Source organism: Mustela putorius, unplaced genomic scaffold, assembly GCF_011764305.1.
Source record: "Mustela putorius furo isolate JIRA1106 unplaced genomic scaffold, ASM1176430v1.1 tig00003850_pilon_pilon_pilon, whole genome shotgun sequence".
Classification (NCBI taxonomy): domain Eukaryota; kingdom Metazoa; phylum Chordata; class Mammalia; order Carnivora; family Mustelidae; genus Mustela; species Mustela putorius.
The window spans coordinates 14,948,410-14,968,741 of NW_025422002.1; the positions used below are offsets into that span (position 1 = coordinate 14,948,410).

The window sequence follows — 20,332 nt, forward strand, 5'->3', positions numbered from 1 at the left end:
TAGAAAGGAAGTTCTGACACAGGCTACAGCGTGGACAGATACTGCAGACAATGTACTAATTGCCACGAGGCAGGCACCACAGGACAAATCCTATAGGTCTCACGTGAGGTCCTTGGAGTCATCAAGTTCATAGAGACAGAAAGGAGGGTGGTGGGTGCCAAGGGCTGGGAGGTAGGGAGCTGTTTCCTGGGGAGAGTTTCAAGTTTGGGAAGATGAGGAAGTACTGGAGATGGGCGGCGGGAAAGACTGTACCACAGCGTGAATGTGCTTAATGGCACCAAAATGTCCCCTTAAAAGTGGCCAAGATGGTCCATCTTCTATTTCATGTATTTTACTACAATAATGAGTAAAAACACATGCACTGCGGAGCCAGAAGTGAATATTAGGAAGAGCACAGAGAGGGGAAGAAACAAGGTCCCACACTGAAGGCTCCACAGGGAACAAGGGCTGCCCCAGATACTTCCCCCTAGGTTGTAAGCTTCCTGGCAGCCAAAGTCAGAAGGGAAATTAGAGGATGACCCAGAACTCCTTGTCTGATCGGAGGAAGTCATCTAGTTCATCGGGAAAAATAAACTTGTTCTTGGCACAAAATGTGAGTGGGAATTATAGCTGTTAGTTAGGTTCATGCTCAATGATCACTTCCTTGGTGCCAAGGGAATGCCAAACACCAGACCCAGGCTTTCCAGGAAGGTTTATTTTCTTTTTACAATCTTATTTATTTGAGAGAGAAAGAGGACAAAAGCAGAGGTGAGTGGCAGAGGCAGAGGGAGAAGCAGGCTCCGTACTGAGCAGAGAGCCTGATATGGGGCTCGATCCCAGGACCCTGAGATCATGACCTACACCAAAGGCAGACACCTAACCAACTGAGCTACCCAGATATCCCAAGGTTTATTTTATAAACCATGGTCTGCAGATAGGGAACCTCAGGCCCAGACAGAGGGCATATCACCAGTAAGAGGAGGCATGGAGATTTGAACCCAGGTCTGTCTAGCCAAGGGAGTACAGCCAGAGTCCTTCAGCTTCTAGATATTCATCACACACCTGCTACCTAACACCTCTTTTTATAGGTGCTGGGATGTGGCAGTGAACAAAACCAACAAAGGGGCAATGGGGCCAACACTGGTGGAGGGAAGAGACAGGGAACAAATGAATAAGAAGGTAATACGGGTGTTGTGAATAAGGGGGATTGGAGCACTTCTTTGTCAAGAATGGTCAGAGCAGGGCACCTTGGTGGTGCCGTCAGTGAAGCATCTGACTCCTGGTTTCGGCTCAGAACACAATCTCAGGGTCCTAGGATCAAGCCCTGCAGCAGGTTCCATGTTCAGTGCAAGTCTGTTTGAGATTCTCTTTCCTACTTCCTCTGTCCTTCCTGCTTGTGCACTCTCTCCTTCTAAGATAAATCAATAAATCTTTAAAAAAAAAAAAAAAAAGGAATGGTCAGAGCAACCACATGGAACAGGTGACATCTCAGCTGATAATTGCCAGGGAAAAATGTGGTGGCCATGCGAAGATTTGGGGAGTGGCATCCAGGCAGCGGTAAGATCATGTGCAAAGGCCCGGAGGCAGGGACCAGCTTGACACATTGTGGCTGGTATGCAGGGAACAAAGCGAGCAGAAGATGGTAAGGTGAGAAGCAAAAGGAGAAAAAAAATGAAAGAAGAGATGTGAAAATCAAGGAGAGAGAGAAGCTCCAAAGAGGAGGTCCATCAGTCCCCCATGTACAGTGCCCCAGGGAACTCCACAAAGCATCCAGTACATTTTGCAAAAACTGTTCCAGCAGGGTAGTAGGGGTCACCACAAGGTCCAGCATACTGGGAATTCAAGAAGGAATTACAAGTGGGGCCCAGGTGGCTCAGTCAGTTGAGCATCCAATTCTTGATTTCAGCCCAGGCCATGACCTCAGGGTCCTGGGATCTGGCCCAGCATTTGGACATTCTCTCTCTTCCACTCTCTCTGCCCCTCCCCCAACTCACACTCTCTCCCCCAACCCCTCTCCAAAAAGAAAAAGAAAAGAAAGAAAGAAGGAACTATAGACATCCTTTCCAAGGAGTCCAAGGAAGATTCCAGTCCATAAAGTCTGAAACAGGTAAAACCTAAACAACATCATATAGGGATCACAAATGTAGGAGACAGAACTAAAAAGCCAAGCTGGAATGGCCACCATAGAGGTCTGGTGATGAGTACCTGGTGGGTGGAGGGACACAGGTAAGTTTGATGGGAGCTCCTGGGTGTGGGCGCTGTCCTCCTGATACCCCCAGGTAGTGGTCACTCAAGGGTATGCTGATGTTTATAGACTTTCTTTTATGTATGCTTTTTCACAATAAAAGAGATTTTTCTAAAAATCTCTTCTCTAAAAGAAAAGCCAATTATAGTAGTCCAGGAAAAGAAAACAAGAGCAAGAAATGGTGTTGGCCGAAGAAATGGGAAGGAGGGGAAAGATGAGAAAAGTAGTCACAAATTACTGAAAGAAAGTGGTCACGTTTGGCTTCTGTCTTTAAAGTCTTATTTCCCTTCGTTTCCTTGAGGCAGAAGTCTATGTAATCGCTGGCATGGTTTGTAAGAAGACAGGGCTGGCCATGAGGAGAAGGGTTAGGAGACCAGGGATGTGTTAGGAGATGGGGTCTGGGTCCTTGGTGCTGGGAGAGCCAGACAAGGCTGAAGGCACAGGTAGATGGCTTGAGATCCCCAAGGAGAGGAGAGAAGCTGGGTCCAAAGTACAGGGGGACACTGGGGCTCTGAGCCAATCCTGGGTGCAGAGTGCTAACAAGCATCGGGACCCAGGTGGGACACACAGAGGGGCTGGGAGCCTTGTGTCCTCACAGGCTCACTGGCCCCTGGGGACTGCCAAAGGCGTGAGCTCATGAAAACACTTGCAAAATCATTCTTCAAGTAGAACAGCCAGGGTATTTTTCCCCTCCCTGCCCTCTCCTCCCTCAGAAGAAAAAAAAAAAAAAATGAAATGAGTAAAAAGCTCCTTAAAGCTTGGGTGAGAGTTGACCCCATGTATATAACCATTAATCTCATTACCAGCATAAGCAGGTGAAAAATTACAAAGATGAATGTCCATGACTTATAATCAACCTTTAAGCAAAGAAAATGTTGCTTTTGGCACCAGGAGGGAGCTTCTATTTTCCTTCCCCACAAGTCAAAACTCTGGAAAGAGGAAACACTCCCAGGGAGTAGTGATGAGAAACGGGCCTGCCCACAGCCACGCTGAGCTCACTGCTCTCCCCACCTGGCGTCCAGGGGCCTCCACCCGACCCCAGATGGAGGGGTGGATGAGCAGCGTCACACCCCTGACCTCTCCCTCTCTCTCTAAAGAGCCAGGCATCTCCATCCAGCCTGCCCTGGTCCCACCCACAGGAGGTTTTTTGGCTGATCTCTCACTCCTGCTCAAAATCCTGAATGGTGCCTTAGAGAATCCACGAAAAGCTATGGGTAATATGCCCCTCCATCAAAAAAGGGAAAATGCAAGCAAAGCAGGGTAATGGATATGGGGTGGTTTCTGGCCATCACATTATATATTTACCCGCCTTTCAGGAGCAGCCCGGGAGCTTCCTTCTGGGGTCCACACAACCCGTCTGCCCCCCACCCCCACCATCAGTGTTTCCTATTCCTGGATCCAAAACTGAATTTTGCAATGACACGAACCCACAGTGTGTTAAGCTAACCTGGACCAGATTTTCTGTCACTTGCAATTGAGAATCTTAACAGAGATAAGGGCATACACCAAAATCTGTTGTGTATCATTTTAGGAGTCTCACAGACTCCCTAGAGCTCACTCACACACCCCTGGTTGAAGACTCCTGGCCCAGGGACATAGTGGAAACTCCAAAAGAGGCATTCAAAGTCTATCACTACCTAACCCCCACCTATCTTCCCAGACGCTTTTCTCTCCACTGCCTTCCATTTACCCAATTCCTGATAAACTGGAAGATTCCCAACCCCCGTTTTCCTCATATTGCTAGCCCAAACCCGAGTCCTCCCTTCTGAATCTCTGAAGACCCAAATCCCAGCTCCTACTTTAAGGCTAAGCTCCAAGGGTAGATGGATGGATGCATAGATTAGTGGCGGATGAGCAGTTAGCAGGTGGAAGATGGCTGGTGGAGAAGGCAGAAGGTCAATGAGTAAGTGAACTGGTATACAGAGGGACAGTTGATGAAGAGAAGGATAGAGGAATAGACAGATGGTGAACAAACGATAAACGGGTGAGTGAACAAATGGCAGATAGAGGACAGATGGATGGGAAAGTGGGTCAGTGGATGAAAGGGCAACCAGCATGTGGATGCCTGTCCAATGGATGGGCAGATGGGTGGGTACATAAGTGAGAGGGTAGAAGATGGATGGATGGGAAGGCGGGTTAATGGGTGGGCGTATCACCGCAGGAATGAATGGCTGAGGAGAAGTTCAATGACCAGGCAGGAAATGGGTCAGTGGACAAAAGGACGCAGGCATAGCAGGTGGGTACATAGGTGCGTGAGCAGCAGATGGGCAGGTGGAGCTAGGGAAGTTCTCTTGGTGCTCAATCAGGACTCTTCCCAGACCCCCTGGAAAGCCCTAGAATAAGGCCAAAGGCTCTCTGATAGGCCAGTATCTCAAACAATTCTTGGCCAAACAATTCTTGGCTATTCACATTGAATAGCTTGGAAGCATGGCCATCAAGTCACACTGGCCTACATTCACAGCCCAACAGAGTAGACTCCCACTATTTGACCACAGACCAGGGACTGGCTCTCTGAACCTCATTTTCCCCATCTGTTAAATGGGAACCATCACGGTTTCCTCACAAGGTACTGTGGGATGAAATAAAGAATTCTCTGCAGAGGCTAGCCCAAGACATGGACAGTCAGAGCTGACAAAAATTTCCATCCTATTAAAAAAAAAAATTGTTCTGGGGCCTAGAAAAAGAAAAGGGCAGCCACCTCACATTTTGTAAGACAAGGAAAATCCTGACGCCAAAAGCAGACATGGATACTCTAAGCAGACAGAAGTAGAGGCCAGTTTCATTTACAAATCCTAGCTGCCAGGTCCTAAATAAAATACCAGAAAATTGAACCCAGCAGCTTGTTAAGGGGGATAATACATTCTATACAACAGCATTACTTCAGGAATTCAAGGGTAGTTCAATATTTTAAAAAAGCAATGCAATTCACCAAAAAGAAAAATCGAAGGGGTCACCTCACTAGATGCTGGGGAAAAAAAATTCTATAAAATCTGACATCCTGATTAAAATTTCGGAGAGAGGGGCGCCTGGGTAGCTCAGTGGGTTAAGCCTCTGTCCTCCGCTCAGGTCATGATCCCAGGGTCCTGGGATCAAGCCCCACATCGGGCTCTCTGCTCAGAAGGGAGCCTGCTTCCCCCTTTCTCTCTGCCTGCCTCTCTGCCTACTTGTGATCTCTCCCTGTCAAATAAATAAATAAAAATCTTTAAAAAAATAAAACAAAATCTCGGAGAGAAGTCAGCTCCTTTTGGTAGAGAGGACCACCTTCCAGGCTTCTATGGAAATGGACTCGCCCGAGTGTTCATGGGAACGGAAGTCGGATGTATGAATGTGTCCACGTGTACACTCTGATGTGAGGGAGAGTGAACGCATTCACATGTCTGTGAACTTTTAAGGGTGTATAATGTGAATGCCTTTGACAGGGTTGTGTGCAAATTTAAGTGTGTATGATTCTGTATGAGGAGGTGTGAATATGCACATAACACAAACATGTGTGTGCATGTACACATGCTAGGCCATCCCCCACTGGCGGGTCCCACCCCTCCTGCAGCCCCAGCCAGTGGGTTACTGCTTGCTTACTCCTGAGCTTTCCCCTCTCTCTACCTGTGTCCCTTCCCCTCTGCCCTGACCACGCTCTCTCCTTGATGCCCCCATGACTGGTTTCCTGCTCCCCGCCTCAGCCCCACCTCACTCAGAGCTCCAACACAGGCCATCCCGTGCCATCAACCACATCTCAGAGATCCCATCCTCTGCCCGGCCAGATGGGATGGCCCTCAGGGACCGGGACAGGCAGGGTGATGTCCTACACTTAGGAGCCAACATCATACACTGATGTCTCCGCCTGCTTGTCTCCCCAGCTGCACTTGATTCTGAGGCAAGGACTCTGCCCTCCTGCTCAGGCTTGACCTGGGGTCTGGGCCACAGCGGGCACTCAGAATGCTTTGGGTGGGTGGGTGAATGAATTAGTGTGCATGGCCCCAGCAAGTCCTAATACAGGACATGGGATGAATTATAAATGTAAGTGCCACCTACACTCATCCCAGAAGGGCCTTTGAGATCAGCAAAAACTTGCCTGAGGTCACCTGGCAAGTCACCGACTGAACTGGGAGCCCCAAGCACACAGGTGCTCAGAAGCCTTTTCTCATGTGTCACCATTTAGCCTCACAGCTCCACAGGGGGCAAGGGTGGAACAGAAAGGGACTTTCTCAGGGCTTCCAGTGGGGAGGCCTGTGTGCAGCAGACCCTGCCAGGTCTCGCCCCAGCTATGGCATCCCCAACGCCACCTCCCCCCCACCCCCCGCCAGGCCATAACCCGCCCCTGCCAGAGCAGAGACAGACAGTAATCAGGACGAAGCTCTGGACTCCCCAGGCTGCTGGGCCACTCCAGCATATGACGTTCTGAGAAGGCCTGTTCCATTGGCTTATGGGCCCAATCAGAGCAGCCTCCCAGCCACACCCAGGTAGGGACTCAAGGAGATGATGCAGAGACCCTAGCATGTCACCTGGCAAACAAAAGGCACTCAATACATGCTCAACATTTTAAGAAATTGCTATTCCCAGCTACTCTAAATCTTTCACAGCTCCTCGACTCCACCTGTTCCTTGATTCCCTCTGCCAGGCCCAAATGGTCTCCCCTTATCAAACTCCTATTCATCCCTCAAAGCCCAGCTCAGTATCTCCTCCTCTGAGAAACCTTTCTTCAGAGTTCACAGCTGCCTCTCTCGATCTCCCTGCACTCTGTACACAGAGCCCCCGATTCTGCACAGGGTTTGCAGACAAGAAAGATATAAAAGCAAGAGGGTTAGACCAAACCCACAGAGTAATAGATTCTGCTCATACCCTCGCCACTTGGGACAAGTGTGGTTGGGGTGGAGGTCAAGACCCCAGAGCCCCCAGAGTCAAGACTCCCTATTGAGTCAAGAGAAGGGGTAAGGGCTACCCTAGATGGTGAAGAGCCGCTGTTCCTCATCCTGGAACATGCTAACATTCCCTTTGGGATGGGTTTACCATGTGACCTGGGAACAGGGAAGAAACTGCAGACCAAGTATACAGAGCAACTCAATGATGCTCTGGGGACCTCCACCTCCTTCTCCTAGCAAGAGAAACCCAATCATCCTCTGGGGAGCCACCCTCTCGGGTTACATGGACCACAGGATGGCCATCCCCCATCCATAGGGACCACCACATGGGCCCACACTGCAGCTTCTGAGCTCAAAGGAGTGAGCCCAGAGCTGCCGGGCCATGTGACTCCTGATGGAGACACAGACCCAAGGGCATCTTTAGAGCCCCTGGATAAAGCCATGCCTGAAACTGCACCCTGTACTTTTTCGTTCCATGACTTTTTTGTTGAAGTTACACTTTCTCTCAACCTGTGATCAAAAGAATCCTGACACTTGTGATGAAAGTAAGAGTAGCCAACTGTGTTGTGTTGGTTGCTGATTCGACTCTGAGACTGTTGGTCTCTGGAGTTCATAAACTTGGTCCCTGCAGCAAGGACCTCCTGGACTGCTAGTCTGCTTTATGTAGAGCCCATTCTCAGGGACCAGCTGGAGAGAGCTTACAGAGCCCCTGTCACTATCACAACCCTGCCCCCGGCCACAGCCCATTGGCCCAGCATGGACATTTCACCCACGATGGGCCAAACAGAGCTCTTCCCCAGGATTCTGCACTGGACCTAAAAGAACATACAGAGCATCTCCGGGGGGAAGAACTATGAGCCAGGCAGCCTCCAAGCTGAAGGCACATTTAAGTCATTTTGAGAAAATCGCAGAGCTTGCAGAGAAAACCAGAGACAAAATAAAGACGGGGTGTAAGCCAGTCTTGGCTGCATCAGAAACCCTCACTGTAGTTTTCTCTGGGCCAGCGGGGCCTAGTCTCCCCTGACAATGCAGTGGAGCCCCCTGCTTCTCCTGAGTGACATCCAATGAAGCCCGTGTGAAGGAGAAATCACTCACCCCACAGTGGACAGGCCCCATCTGAAGCCCAGCACAGGGGAAATCCCTGTGGGACAGAGCCCAGGGCGTGGGTGGGCCACCGTGCCCTATGCTGAGGCCCTACCCTCCCCATGAGACCCCTGAGATCTGGAGCCAAGAGGGAGGGTCACTAGTCCTACGCCACGCACAGGAAGCCACAGCCATTCCAAGGGGCGTACCTGGCCCAGGCACGTCCTGCATTGGGATCACAGTGGGGCATTTCAGGGACAGGCAACTGACGTCACCATATCCTTTCCCCGGCCAGCACTCCATTACATGAGTCTCTCTCACTCGTCAGGGTGCAAGGTCAGCCATTCAGTTCAAGGAAACGAGTTACGAGGGGTGATGGGAGTAGGGCAAACTTTTCCTCACACTGGGGCATGTCGTTAATTAAGGGCCCAAGCAGCCATTATCATGAGTGTGATTGGAATTACCCATGAGACGTATCATTAATGACCTCTGCTCACCAGACTTCATAGCTTACACGGCACTCTCCCATCTAGCCAGGCCTAGATTCCCCATGTCATCCAGAGACTGGGCCCAGCCTCACCTCGCCAGCTACCATCAACTTCCTTCCTCAGCACTAGAGCCCTGGTCCTAAGCCCCTGGCCCACGACCCCCTAGCATGGGTCCCAGGCCACCGGACACCTCAGAGAATGCCTCAAACCCCTGGCCTGAGAACCAGGGACTTGGCCTCAGAGGAGACATCCCTGCTGGAGGGACTGCAGCCTCCTGTTACATCCCTGCCCAGCAGGAAACATGCCAGTGAGGGCCCAGAAAGATGGAAAAGGGGATTCCCAAGAAGCTGGGAGGTGTGGGAGGACCAGCCAGAGGGGTCTGCCCAAGTGGGACTACAGAGGACCGTGCAGGATGAGCTCAGATCTCAGAGACAAGGCAGAAGCAACAGAAGCCCATGGAGAGTAATTCCCCCCCTATCCAGTCTCTTTCCACCACTCAGGATCACAGAGAACTCCCTGTGGAAAACTCGTGTGCCTTGCACGTCTCCCTGCTGCTTGCCAACCTTTGTAGCAAAGAGAGAGCAGGTCCCTCGGCTCAAGGCTGAAGCAGGGAAAAGAAGTCATGAGGGTTCAAAGCCCTGCTTGGCTGTTGTTAATCTTTATTTTTTCATGGGTATTGCTGATTTAGGGCAAATCTGATTTTTATCTACAGCTCTGACAAAAGGTCTCCTTTTAAATAAGGACAAGTAAAACAGAGAAGGGATTTTTTTAAATATACTATGTGTCACGTAAAGGCATGGCAGGTCGTGAGGTCTGGCGGAAAACGCTGACAGTGTAATGCTAAGCATTACTTTATCAGAAGAGGAAGCCGATACCCACTGGGTTTTTCCCCAAGAGAGGACACAAGTACCCCTATGGGGCCTCCCTTCATCAGCCCCATAGGCAGGGACCAGCAGCAGAAACCATGAGATGTCCATGGTCAGACAACATTTGAATTATTCTGCTTGGAGGACACGCCAGGGGACAGATAATGAACACTGAGATGCTCGATCAGCACCAAACCACCACAAGGACAGCTAATCTCTCAGCTCCCGAGAACTAGGAGGCTGACACGGAAACCACAGGGAAGAGCTATGGCCGTGTGTCTGTGGGCATGTGTGTACACACATGCCTGTGAGTGCTGGGAGTCAAGAAGATAACAGTTCTGAACCACCGCCTTTGAGGAGTTGGCATGTGTGAAGACCACCAGGGGCCCAGATCCCCTGAGGTGGCCCTGATCCACAGAGGTCCAGCCCCACTCTGCCTGTCCCACTCATTCCCAAATGGGCTCAGAACCCTTTCCTGGCTCCCTCTGGCTCAGACAAGAGGCCACAGACTTGCTAGGGGTTTGGGAACTCTTCTCCGGGGTCCTGACAGTTCTCTACCAGAATGTTTTTAATGTTGTGCTCTCATTTTAAGGAGTCATCGAGAACAGAATTATCTGGATCACTGAATGCTCACTTTGTGACCAAAGACACAGCTGGGAATTCAGGGCTAGGATGGGAGACCCAGGCTGAGGAAAGAAGAACTCTGGGAGGCTTATCAAACCCAGTGTGACCTGGGGTACCTGGGTGGCTCAGTCATGATCCCAGGGTCCTGGGATCGTGTCCTGCATCGGGTCCCTGCTCAGCGGGAAGCCTGCTTCTCCCCCTGCCCGATGCTCACCCTTGCTTGTGTTCTGCTCTCTCTCTGATAAATACATAAAAAATCTTTTTAAAAAGTGGTGTGTCCTGCCCACAAGGCCAAGGGCTGGCCCCTACGATGGCATCTCAATGATGAGAAGGAGGACAGGAGAGCGGAAAAAACCCAACTCGCATAGGTTAGTGAAGCACGGTGTAGCTGTCAAAAATGGTGCTCTGGGCCCCCTGTAGCCTGCACACCAGCCCTGCAGGCAGGCCACTACCACCAGGCCCACTTTACAGATGGAGAAGCTGAGGCTGGGACACAAAGCCCTCATTATGCGGGCTCCCAGGACTCAGGCCAGGCAGGCGTGCCAGCATCCTCCAGGCTTCCCTGGCCTGGCTGGGTCCTCACCCTACTGGCACTCCACAGGCCAGGCCTTCTCACATTTCAGGCCATTCCTGGCCATCAAACCATAGCAGAGCCAGGAGGGCTGTCCCAAGTTTGCAATGAGGAAATTGAAAGATTGAAGTTCTTACAGGTCAGGGCCTGCCTGCAGCCAAAAAGGCCTCTGGTGGTCAGAGGCAGCCATCCCAGTCCCCTGGAATGTGGGTGCTCACTGCCCCCCACCCTCTCAGCCAGGCCAAGTCTCCTAGCCCGGGGCAGGCAGGCAGCCGCGCTTCCTCACCAGCATGTGACCTGGGCGGGGTCACTCTGGCCTACAATGCAGCATCCCCCCACCAGAAAAGCTAGGCTCCCCACCCTGGAGGAAGGAAATAACCTTTCCCCAAACCAGCACTTTCTTTGCAACAATCTCCATATATGAGAAGACAGAGGCATTTTTGCAATGCTTCCAAGTTCCAATAAACGTGAGGACAATGGTGCAAAATGACGCAGGGCTTGACCTGAGAGGGGCCCTGGGAAGGGACCAGACCGGAGGAGGTAAATTAGCAGGGCGTGCGTGCCAGTGGTGCCCGTGATCAAGGGGCAGCCCATCCGGAGCAGGACCTGAAGGTGGACAGACCTGGCTCCTGCCCCAGTTCTTCCTCCAGACTTGCCATGTGGCCACAGGCAGACACGACCCTCTCGCAGCCTCAGTTTCCCTGCCCTGTCACTCTCACAAGCCTCCCACCGATCATCTCACCCCCCTCTAGTCCCTCATGCCTGGACTGATTGCCAGACAGACCCTCCAACCCTCTGGCCATGCCCATCCTCTTCTAAGAAATGCCCCAAGACTGCCCATCTCCAGGTCACAGGCCAGGATTTGAGGTTCTCCATTGTCAGGGTTCAGTCCACCAGCACAACTTTATGGACCACCTCTCCTCCAACCCACCTCTCCAAGAGAAATTGGGTTTTCTCCTGTTCGTGTCTCCCTCACCTTTTTACCTTCACATCACAGAGCCTGTACACCTCCTCTGGAAGGTCTACCCTGTCCACCACCAGACTCAGCTAGATGCTTCCTTGGCTATCAGGACCACTGTGCTCTCTCCTTCAGGACAGCCCTGACTGAAGCAGGTCAGAACTGCCTATGTGCCTCCCTGGAGCCCCTGAATTGGCATGGGAGGGACAACAGGCCATCCCACACCAGAGGCTACTGTGAGCACCCCAAAACCTTGGGCACACATCCCTGGCATGGATGTCCAGGGAGCCACTGTCCAGGAACCCTGACTCTGCAAGTAAGGTGTTCCCAGCAATGCTCAGCCTCCCATACGGCCCAGTTCCAGGCCCCTGTGGCTCTCCCCCAGCAGCTCAGGAATGGGGGTACTTTAAAATCTCAATGAGGGCTGGCCCCTCCCTGAACTGAATCTGTATCCACCCAGAATAAAAATGAAAGCCTTCCTGTGGCGCCCAGATGTGGCCCACCCTCCAGTGGCTCTCCTTGCTCATAGGGGTCCTGATTTCTAGCTGCCCCAGGTCATTTGTGCCTGCCATGACCTCTGCCTGAACAGCCCTACTCCACCCAGGCGTCTGCTCCATTGACACCTCTCATGCTCAACCTAAAATATCCAGACCCAACTCCCAGCCCCAGACCAGGTTTGCCATCTCTTTAGCGCAACCACAGCCAGCATAGGACATCACAGTGAGCACCCACACATCCCCTGTGTGTGTGTCTCCCACCAGAAAGCAGGCTCTGTGGGGGCAGAGGATGTTGCCTTGGTCATTGTCCTATGCCCAGCACTCAGAACAGCATCCAGGACCCAGTAGATGCTCAATAAATGGAACGAGTGATCTCATTTCCTCCTTCAGTTAACCCTAACAGAGACAGGACACCCATTTTACAGATTAAAAAAACTGAGGCTCAGAGGTGTAAGTCACTGGCCTGACGGGATCACAGCCTGCGAGCGGCAGAGCCGGGAATCCAAACCTTGTAGGATGCCAAAGCAAGGATTTCTTACCCCTGGCTTCCCCTGGCAGGGCTGACTGGGGAAACAATCTCAGGGCAAAACCGTAAGTGCTGTGGGTGCCCAAGCCAGGAGGAATCAGCGGTCAAATCACCAGAAGGAAACACACCCACAGGAAAAAGGGGTAAGAAACGGAGTGAGAGAGAGAAAGGGTGGGTTTTTTCTTTTGTCCATTTGCCAAACTTTGCAAAAAGTGACTTTGTTACCATCTAATTTAATCTCAGTGGAAACTTTTATGTACCATGCCAGGAAGAAGTTAGTCCGTTCAACAACAAGGTCAGTGAAGCAGGGAATTTAAAAACCACCCTTAAACACTTCCACTTAAAACTCACAAATGAACGGTCACCCACCAACAGCCCATCTGCTTTTTAATTTAATGTTTTGAACAGGCAATGCAGTCGTGTGGTTCAAAAAAGCAGAAAATATTTTTAAAAATTTTTAAAAAGGCACTAGGACATGTCACCTCACCCTTGCACCCTTGTCCCCCTCCTGCCCACCCCAACCCACCCCCAGGTGACCACAGGTGAACACTGCAAGTTGTTCCTTGTGTTTCCTCCCAGGCCTTGTTTATGTTTACACAAGCTAACAGGAAGTTGGATTTCTTATTGGACACAAGAGGCAGCACGGTTTACAAGCCATTCGGCAATGTGGCACCTATTTTCTTCTCTTAATAGATCTTGAAAGACCTTTCCACAAAGAGTGTCCTCATTTTTTAAAGCTGCATACTATTCCAAGGTGAGGCCATCCCAGCATCTGTCACCCCGATCTCAAATGTCCAGTCACAGACCTATCTCCCTCCTCTGCCAGTAGCTTCTCAAGGGTGAGAACTGCACCCCAGCATGGGGCCTAGCACAAGCCTCCCAATCTTCCTCAAGAGGGTGTCAGAAAACGGAAATCCGATCTCCTTGCTTCTTCCACCAAAACCTTTCAGTAGCTTTCAAACTCCCTATGCTGACCTCCTTCACTTCCTTGGCACCCTCTCACCTCTCCCTGACTCACTCCAGCCTCCTCCTTTTCCATTCCTCACACATACCAAACAGGATCCTACCTCAGGCCCTTTGCACTAGCTGTGCCCCCTGCTTGGCATTCTCCCTCACCACTCTGGTCTCAGCTCAGAAGTTCCCTCCTCAAAGGGCCCTCCCTGCCCTTTCTGTTTAGCTGTTCTGTTGACTTAAGCTCCTTTACAGCATCTGAAATCAACGTGAATAATTAATATCATTAATTTCTTTGTTCCCTGAATCACACCACCTCACCTATCTAACTAGAATATAGACTGCATGGGAACAAAGAGAGTATCTGCATTGCTCACCCTGAGTACCTACCTGGACAGTGCCTCTTCTAGGATGTGACTCCCACACTCCAGCCCAGGAAAGCCAAGCTCCCGCAGCAGCTCCCACCTGGTAGAATTATTCCTGGCAGCCCTCACAAAGCTTATGGGACTGTGGGAGTCCAGCACCCAGAATCCTGCCACGAGCTGGAACTGCATCCCAGGCCAAGGTCTTCAGCTAGGGGAGGCCTTTCAGAATTCAAGAAGCCTGGGAGCAGGGCTACACCCAACTGCCTCCCAACAGTGGTCCCAAGGATTCCATCCTCTCCCTTCCCCTTCAGATCCATGAGCCCTAGAAAGCTCAAGAGCACAGTACCCATTTTACAGTAGGGAAGACTGAGGACCTGAGAAGGGATGGATGGGCCCTCTGCACCATCTTACACAGCCCAGCACCTTCCTCCCCAGTGGAAAAGAAAACCCCCAGGAAGCTTGAGGAAGAGGTCAGGGCTGCCCACCATCCCCAGTCACTACAGAAGGGCTGGCCCTCATTCAGTCAGACAACAAACTTCCAGGATGTTGCACATACCAGGGGGCACTTCACTGACATCAGCCACAGAAGTGTGCTCACAAGAGAGAGCAGAGTCACAGAAGCTGGGACTTAAAGTAACACAGCAACTGCCCCACCCTGTGCCACCCATGGAGAGGCCACCCAAGGGAATGCGAGCTGGGACCTGGGAGCCTGTTCTCCACCTGAGTCCCTCCTTGTAAGGAATCTCGTCCACCAAGGCTGACCAGGGACTTACAGGGAAAATGCAAGGTTAGCATGAAACCTGATGTCCAGCTGGGCACACTGTGATGCTCCTGAGGCCAGACAGACTTGAGACTCAGCAGTCTTTATCCTGGTGGTCAAGGGGTCATTGTGGATATGACTGTAAGACGAACAGAAAACCATGCTGAGCTTTCAGGCTGATGAAAACGGCCTGGCTGGCTTGGCTGGTGGAGCCTGTGACTCTTGATCTCAAGGCAGTGAGTTCAAGCCCCATGTTGAGTATAAAGATTACTTAGAAATTTAAAGAAATCTTTAATTTAAAAAAAAAAAAAAAAGGAACCTGGGTGGTCATTTAAATCTTCACTTTATTGTGAAATCTTCTTCATTTTAGGTCCTGAATTTAGCTCTACCCTGACCCCTGTAGAGAATGCAACTTCACTTCCCTGGTCATTCCACAAGCATTTATTAAGCACCTACTGTGTGCCAGGTATGGACCTGGCTCAGGGACTTCACCCAGGGTTGATGAAACCAAGTCCCTCCACTCATGGATTCATCAAAAGAGGGCAAAGAGCTTGGCTTTAGGGCCAACAAACTGGGTTGAAATTTCAGCTCTACCACTTGCTTGCTAGAAAACTCTTTCCAAGCCTCAGTTTCCCCATCTGTCAAATAAGGTAAGAATGTGACCTTGCAGAATCATTGATGGGATCTGGTAAGAAATTTGACTGTCAAAGCTGGCTCTGATATCATGGCCTTCCTCCCATGGGGCTCCCAGGCCACTGTTCCCACAGTCCAGCAGAAAGCGCCTGCCATCATCACAAAGATGCCTTGTGGCCCAGGCCTCTGGTGTGCCCAAGTGCTGTGAAGAGGTGTAAGGCTCCCTCAAGGCTTTCCCAGTCCTGGGTGGGGGGACTAGCCTGGGCCCCTTTGGGGTAGGCAAGGCGCAAAAAGAGCCCAGTTTATATGGCAGGCACAGTCAACAATAGAGGTCTATGCAGGCCAGGTAGGAGCTGAGTCCCGGGTGGAGACTATAGCCAAATGATGCTCCTGTCCCATCCCCGTGGGGGCAGAGGCAGACAGCACTAGACAGTTGGTACCACAAAGGAACGTGGATCCTGGGCTTTCAGGTCTTATGATTTTTCAGGTAAAAGGTGAAAATCTGGACTTTTCTGTGAAACTTGCCAATTTGCAAATGCTGGCAGCTAATTAAATATTTAAAAATAATAACAACATGGTAAGAGCCAAGCAAAACACACAGAGCCAGTCAAAGCCGGGGCTGGCAGGTTTGCATAGCCAGCGTAAGATTCTTTGATTTCACCCATCCCCTGCCCGCTTCCCCCGTTTCACAGCTCTGGATCCAGGAAGGGAGGGTGGAAGTCAAGGAAGCAACAATTACAGGTCCCTCCCTCCTCCTGGTGGGGATCTTCACCCTCCTTTGCACGTGAGGAAGGTGAAGCTCAAAGCCCCAGTCATTCAGCTACAAACACTAGCCTGGCCGGCTCTTGGGGGCTTGCTCTGAGAGGGGCTATACAAGGGGCTCTGCGTGATGATCAGCACCCAAATCTTTTTTTTTTTTTTTCTTTTTCTGGCCTGTCATAGTGACACCTGCTGGCTCACACCAGCTTTGGCTCACACCAGTCCTAGTGTAGTCACCTTCTAACAGGGCTGGTAATTGGGCCAAGAAATGGCAATGCAGCTTGGGAGAGTAGAGTGGGGGAAGGGGAGAGGATGCAAGGGGTGATGAGGAGTGGAGAGGCTGTCGGAGTCAGGCCCAGCTCTGAAAGCCCCTCCCTGTGCTCCTACAACCTCCCAGTCCCAATGGTAAGTAAGAGAGCCTCAGCCAGGAGGCTTCCCCTGCCACAGCCCTCCTCTGGCTCCCAGCTAACTCAGGATAGCAGGCAGGGCTATGCCCATAGAGATGGAGGGTCAGGGGTGCATGGGACTATGAAGTTGGTGGATGTGACTCTGGGTGAAAGATTCAATGTGTAAGGCACTGTTACTCCAGTTATGCGAGAGACATGTGTGTAACACATGTGAGATAGAAATGCATGTGTGATAGACACACGTGTGGCAGACATGCATGCGTGCCAGAGGCACACGCGTGTAACACAGACACAACTGTTTGAGAGAGAGGCGTGCCTGTCTGGGACACGCCCATGTGTGAGGCACGTGTGTGCAAAAGGGATCCAGGCATGTGTGTGAGAGATTGAAGGGGGGAGCGCTGAGCATGGGACTTTGCAACTGGGGGGCATGGGGGATGGGGTAACGGGTTGGTGGGTGCGCCCAAGCAGAGAGGGTGCAGGAACTTCTTTTGGCTACTGGTGCGCCTGTGTGGTAGTGTGGCAGGAGGGGGAAACTGAGAATGTGAGCTTGATGGTGGGGAGGGAGCTGAGGGGCAGCGGGAGGGGGGTAAGGGGGCGTAGGGAAGGAGTGCAGCAAGGCTGGGGGGGGGCGGTGACCGGTTGGATGCAGCGGAGGGAGAGAGGGCGGCAGCACCGGCGATGGGGGGCGCTCGAGCCGGCGGGTGGGGGGACCCGCCTGCAGACCCCGAGGCCCCCCTCGCTCCCTCGCGCCGGCTTCAGTGCCCGTATCCGTCCAATGGGACCGAGGCCGGGAGGGCGAGCCCGCAGCTGCGCGGCGGTGTGGGCACCCGGCGGCTTGGGGCGTACATCCGCGGGGCCGCCGAACCGTCGGGGCGTCCGAGGGCCCCCAAGCCGAGCTTACCAACGGCGGCCCGGGAGGGGCGCGGCGCGGGAGGAGAGATGGGGACCCCGCGCGGGAAGGGGATCAGTGCGCACTCACCGCGGGGCGCTCCTCACGTCCAGCCGCCCGTCGCTCAGTCCGCCGGTCCGCCGCGCGTCGACAGTCGCGAGCCCCGAGCCCCTGCTGTGCGCGGCGCGGCGCGGCGCGGGGCGGGGCGAAAGCACGGAGGGGCGGCCATTAGCCCGCCCCCGGCCCCCTCTCCTAACTCCGCCTCCGGGGCGGGGTCTCGCCGCAGGCGGGGGAGGGGGCCGAGCCCGCGCCTCTAGCAGCCAGCGGAGCTGCGCGAACCGACGCCCAGAGACGGCCCCCAGGCGCGTCCTCAGCGGAGTCCCCAGCACCTCACCGGTCCAGCACCCCTCGTGCCCCGCCCAGCCTAAACTCAGTTCCAGATCCCGCGCTGCTGCCTTCAGCCTCAGGGCCTCTGGGCCTGCCACCTCGACCAGCCCGGGCCTCAGTGTCCCCACCTGAAAGTTGGGCTCGACAACCCTGGGCACGGCCCGAGGGGTCTGCGTACCGCAGTGCCAAGGGACAGGCGGTGTGACAGGATCAGAGGGCAGACTTCTCCATCCCCCTTGCTTTCTACCCTGGGGGCTCCCACACCCCACCTGACCTTCTGGCGCCCCACAGGGCTACTACTGGTCCTTGGACAGACTGATCCCAGCCCCCAGTTTTGGGGCAATCTAAGCTTGTCCTTTTCCTCAGCGCATACAGCTAGTTGCCTGTGACCCCTGTATGACCTCACCCAAAACCCTTGAACTCTGTGAGTCCAGCCTCCTCGTGTCTTGAATGGATTAACCCCTATGGGTAATGGGAAGCCAAGGAGAATCTGGCGTCCTACCCACAGCACAGGCCCCAAGACATAGTGAACACTCTGCCAAATGTAAACTAAACTCTTAATTACTGAGACTGTCATCCCCACAGCTGAGGCAGAATGTGGGTATCCAACTTAGAGTCTATGACTGACTGCTAGGAGACCCTTCTCAGAGCAGGCAGCTGGCAAGCGGCTACCTCCCAGGTCCTGGCCAGGGCTCAAAAGCCCATCCTCGAAACACACAAGCAAATTCTGGTGCTGCCTGCCCACTGCAAATGTCTAGCTCCGGAGGAGCCTAGGGAAAGGAGGAATGGCCCTAAATCCTCAGGCCCTGCAGGCCTGGACCTTAACACAGGGACCCCGAGCCCCCAGTCCCCTCCCCACCACTATCTTAGCATCCCAAAGGCCAGTCAGCCTGTGAGAAAGTCACAGTCTGGGAATTCTGTCCTCCCATCTCTCTCTTTCTCTCTCTCTCTCTGCCATCTTCTGTCTCCCTGTTTCTCTTTTTATTGTGGTAAAAGTTACAACAGCATAAAATTCACCATTTCAACCACTTTGAAGTGTCCAATTCAGCCGCATTTAGAATACACACAACTTTCTCTCTTGTCCTCTCTTGGCCATACCACCTTTGTCTGTCTCTCTGTCTCTCTGTCTCTCTCAGTTTCTCTCTGTTGGAATCCACCTCTATCTGCATTTCTTGCTGTCTCATTCAGGTGGGCTGGTGGCTCTCAGGGTGTCTCTCACTCTTTCCCCACTTTGTCTCTCCCTTTCTGTGTCTCTGTCTCTGTTTTGAGGCCCATCTGTCTCTCTGTCTTATTCTATCCTCCTTGGGCTCTGCATTTCCCTATGATTCTATCCCTTGGTCTCTGTGTGTTTCTCAGTCCTGGGGCCGCATCTCTAGGACCAAAGCCTAGACCAGGACCTCCAGGACCATCTTCCACCGCGGCCCAGAGACATGGAGCTTAACACTTGCCACCTCACATCTGGGCAGCAGCCATGGGCCAAGGCCTTCTCCCACCCCCACCCAGAGGCCTCGCCATAGCCTAAGAGAAGGATAAGGCCTCCAAGAGCAAGGGCAGAGAGAAGGGAAGCTACTTGCTCAAGGTCACACAGCTGGAAGGAGGCAAAGCCAGGCAGTGTCCAAGGGCTAAGACAGGACTGACCACAGAAGAACCAGGAGTGGATGGAGGGCCAAAGCCTGAACTGAGAACCTAGGTCCAGCCCTACCCCAGCTGTCTGTCTAACCCTGGGCTACCTGGCCCCTATTCCCCCACTGGAGCTTGTTTTTCTTCAAGGGCCTTTGCACACCCCCTAATCTTCATGACTGGCTCATCCTTGCATTGAGATATGGCTGAAATGTCACTACTCCAGAGAAGTCCTCCCTCAGACCCCAGTGCAGGTCGCCACTGCCCCTCCTTCCCTGTCTACCCTCTCTACTCTTGAAAGTCCTTGTCACTAGCTGACCTCTTTTCTTCATTTATAAATGACTACAGGTAGTAGAGCCTGTACTTAGGACTCCCACCACTCCCCAGCTGTGTGACTTTGAGCAAGTTACTTCACCTCTATGGGCCTTGAATTCTTCAACTGTAAAATGAGCATAATGATATCAGGGAAGATTAAGTAAATCAAAATATAAATATATAACATCAAAAGTACTTTGAACAGGGCTTAGCGGGAGGGAGTACTCAGTAAATGTCTGATGAATGAATGAGTGACAGATGGAATCTTTCCTTCTGTTAGCAATCGAAGAGCCCTGGGGCTTAGAAGGCGCTGAGCCTTGCCTCCCTTGTGCCTAGGTAAGCCACTGTCCCCTGATGAGGCTCTCCCCATCCCCATCCCCACCCCCTGCAAGTCCCAAGCCAGGAGGAGAGGCAGTGAGCCAAGGTTTTGCCTCACCTTTGCAGCCTGGGGGAACCCAAGACTTGGCAACTTTCACAAGATAAAGTGGAGACACTTCAGTCGTTCCCTGTTATCTGAGCTGCAGATGTGGCCAAGGCAGCTGACTCCTCGGAG

General features: G+C 52.4%; 1 protein-coding gene across 4 annotated transcripts in view; it reads right to left on the minus strand.

Annotated features, from left to right (window-relative positions):
- FBLN2 (fibulin 2) overlaps window positions 1-17,672 on the minus strand; it is an 83,986-nt gene extending 66,314 nt beyond the window's left edge. For 3 of the 4 annotated variants that reach the window (XM_045063367.1, XM_045063365.1, XM_045063368.1), the window contains exon 1: window positions 17,548-17,672. The gene's annotated coding sequence lies outside the window, so the exon portion shown is untranslated. Of the gene's footprint in view, window positions 1-14,782; window positions 14,909-17,547 lie in introns of all 4 variants that reach the window. The other variant, XM_045063366.1, reaches the window with a different exon arrangement.
- Between the last annotated feature and the right edge of the window lie 2,660 nt (window positions 17,673-20,332).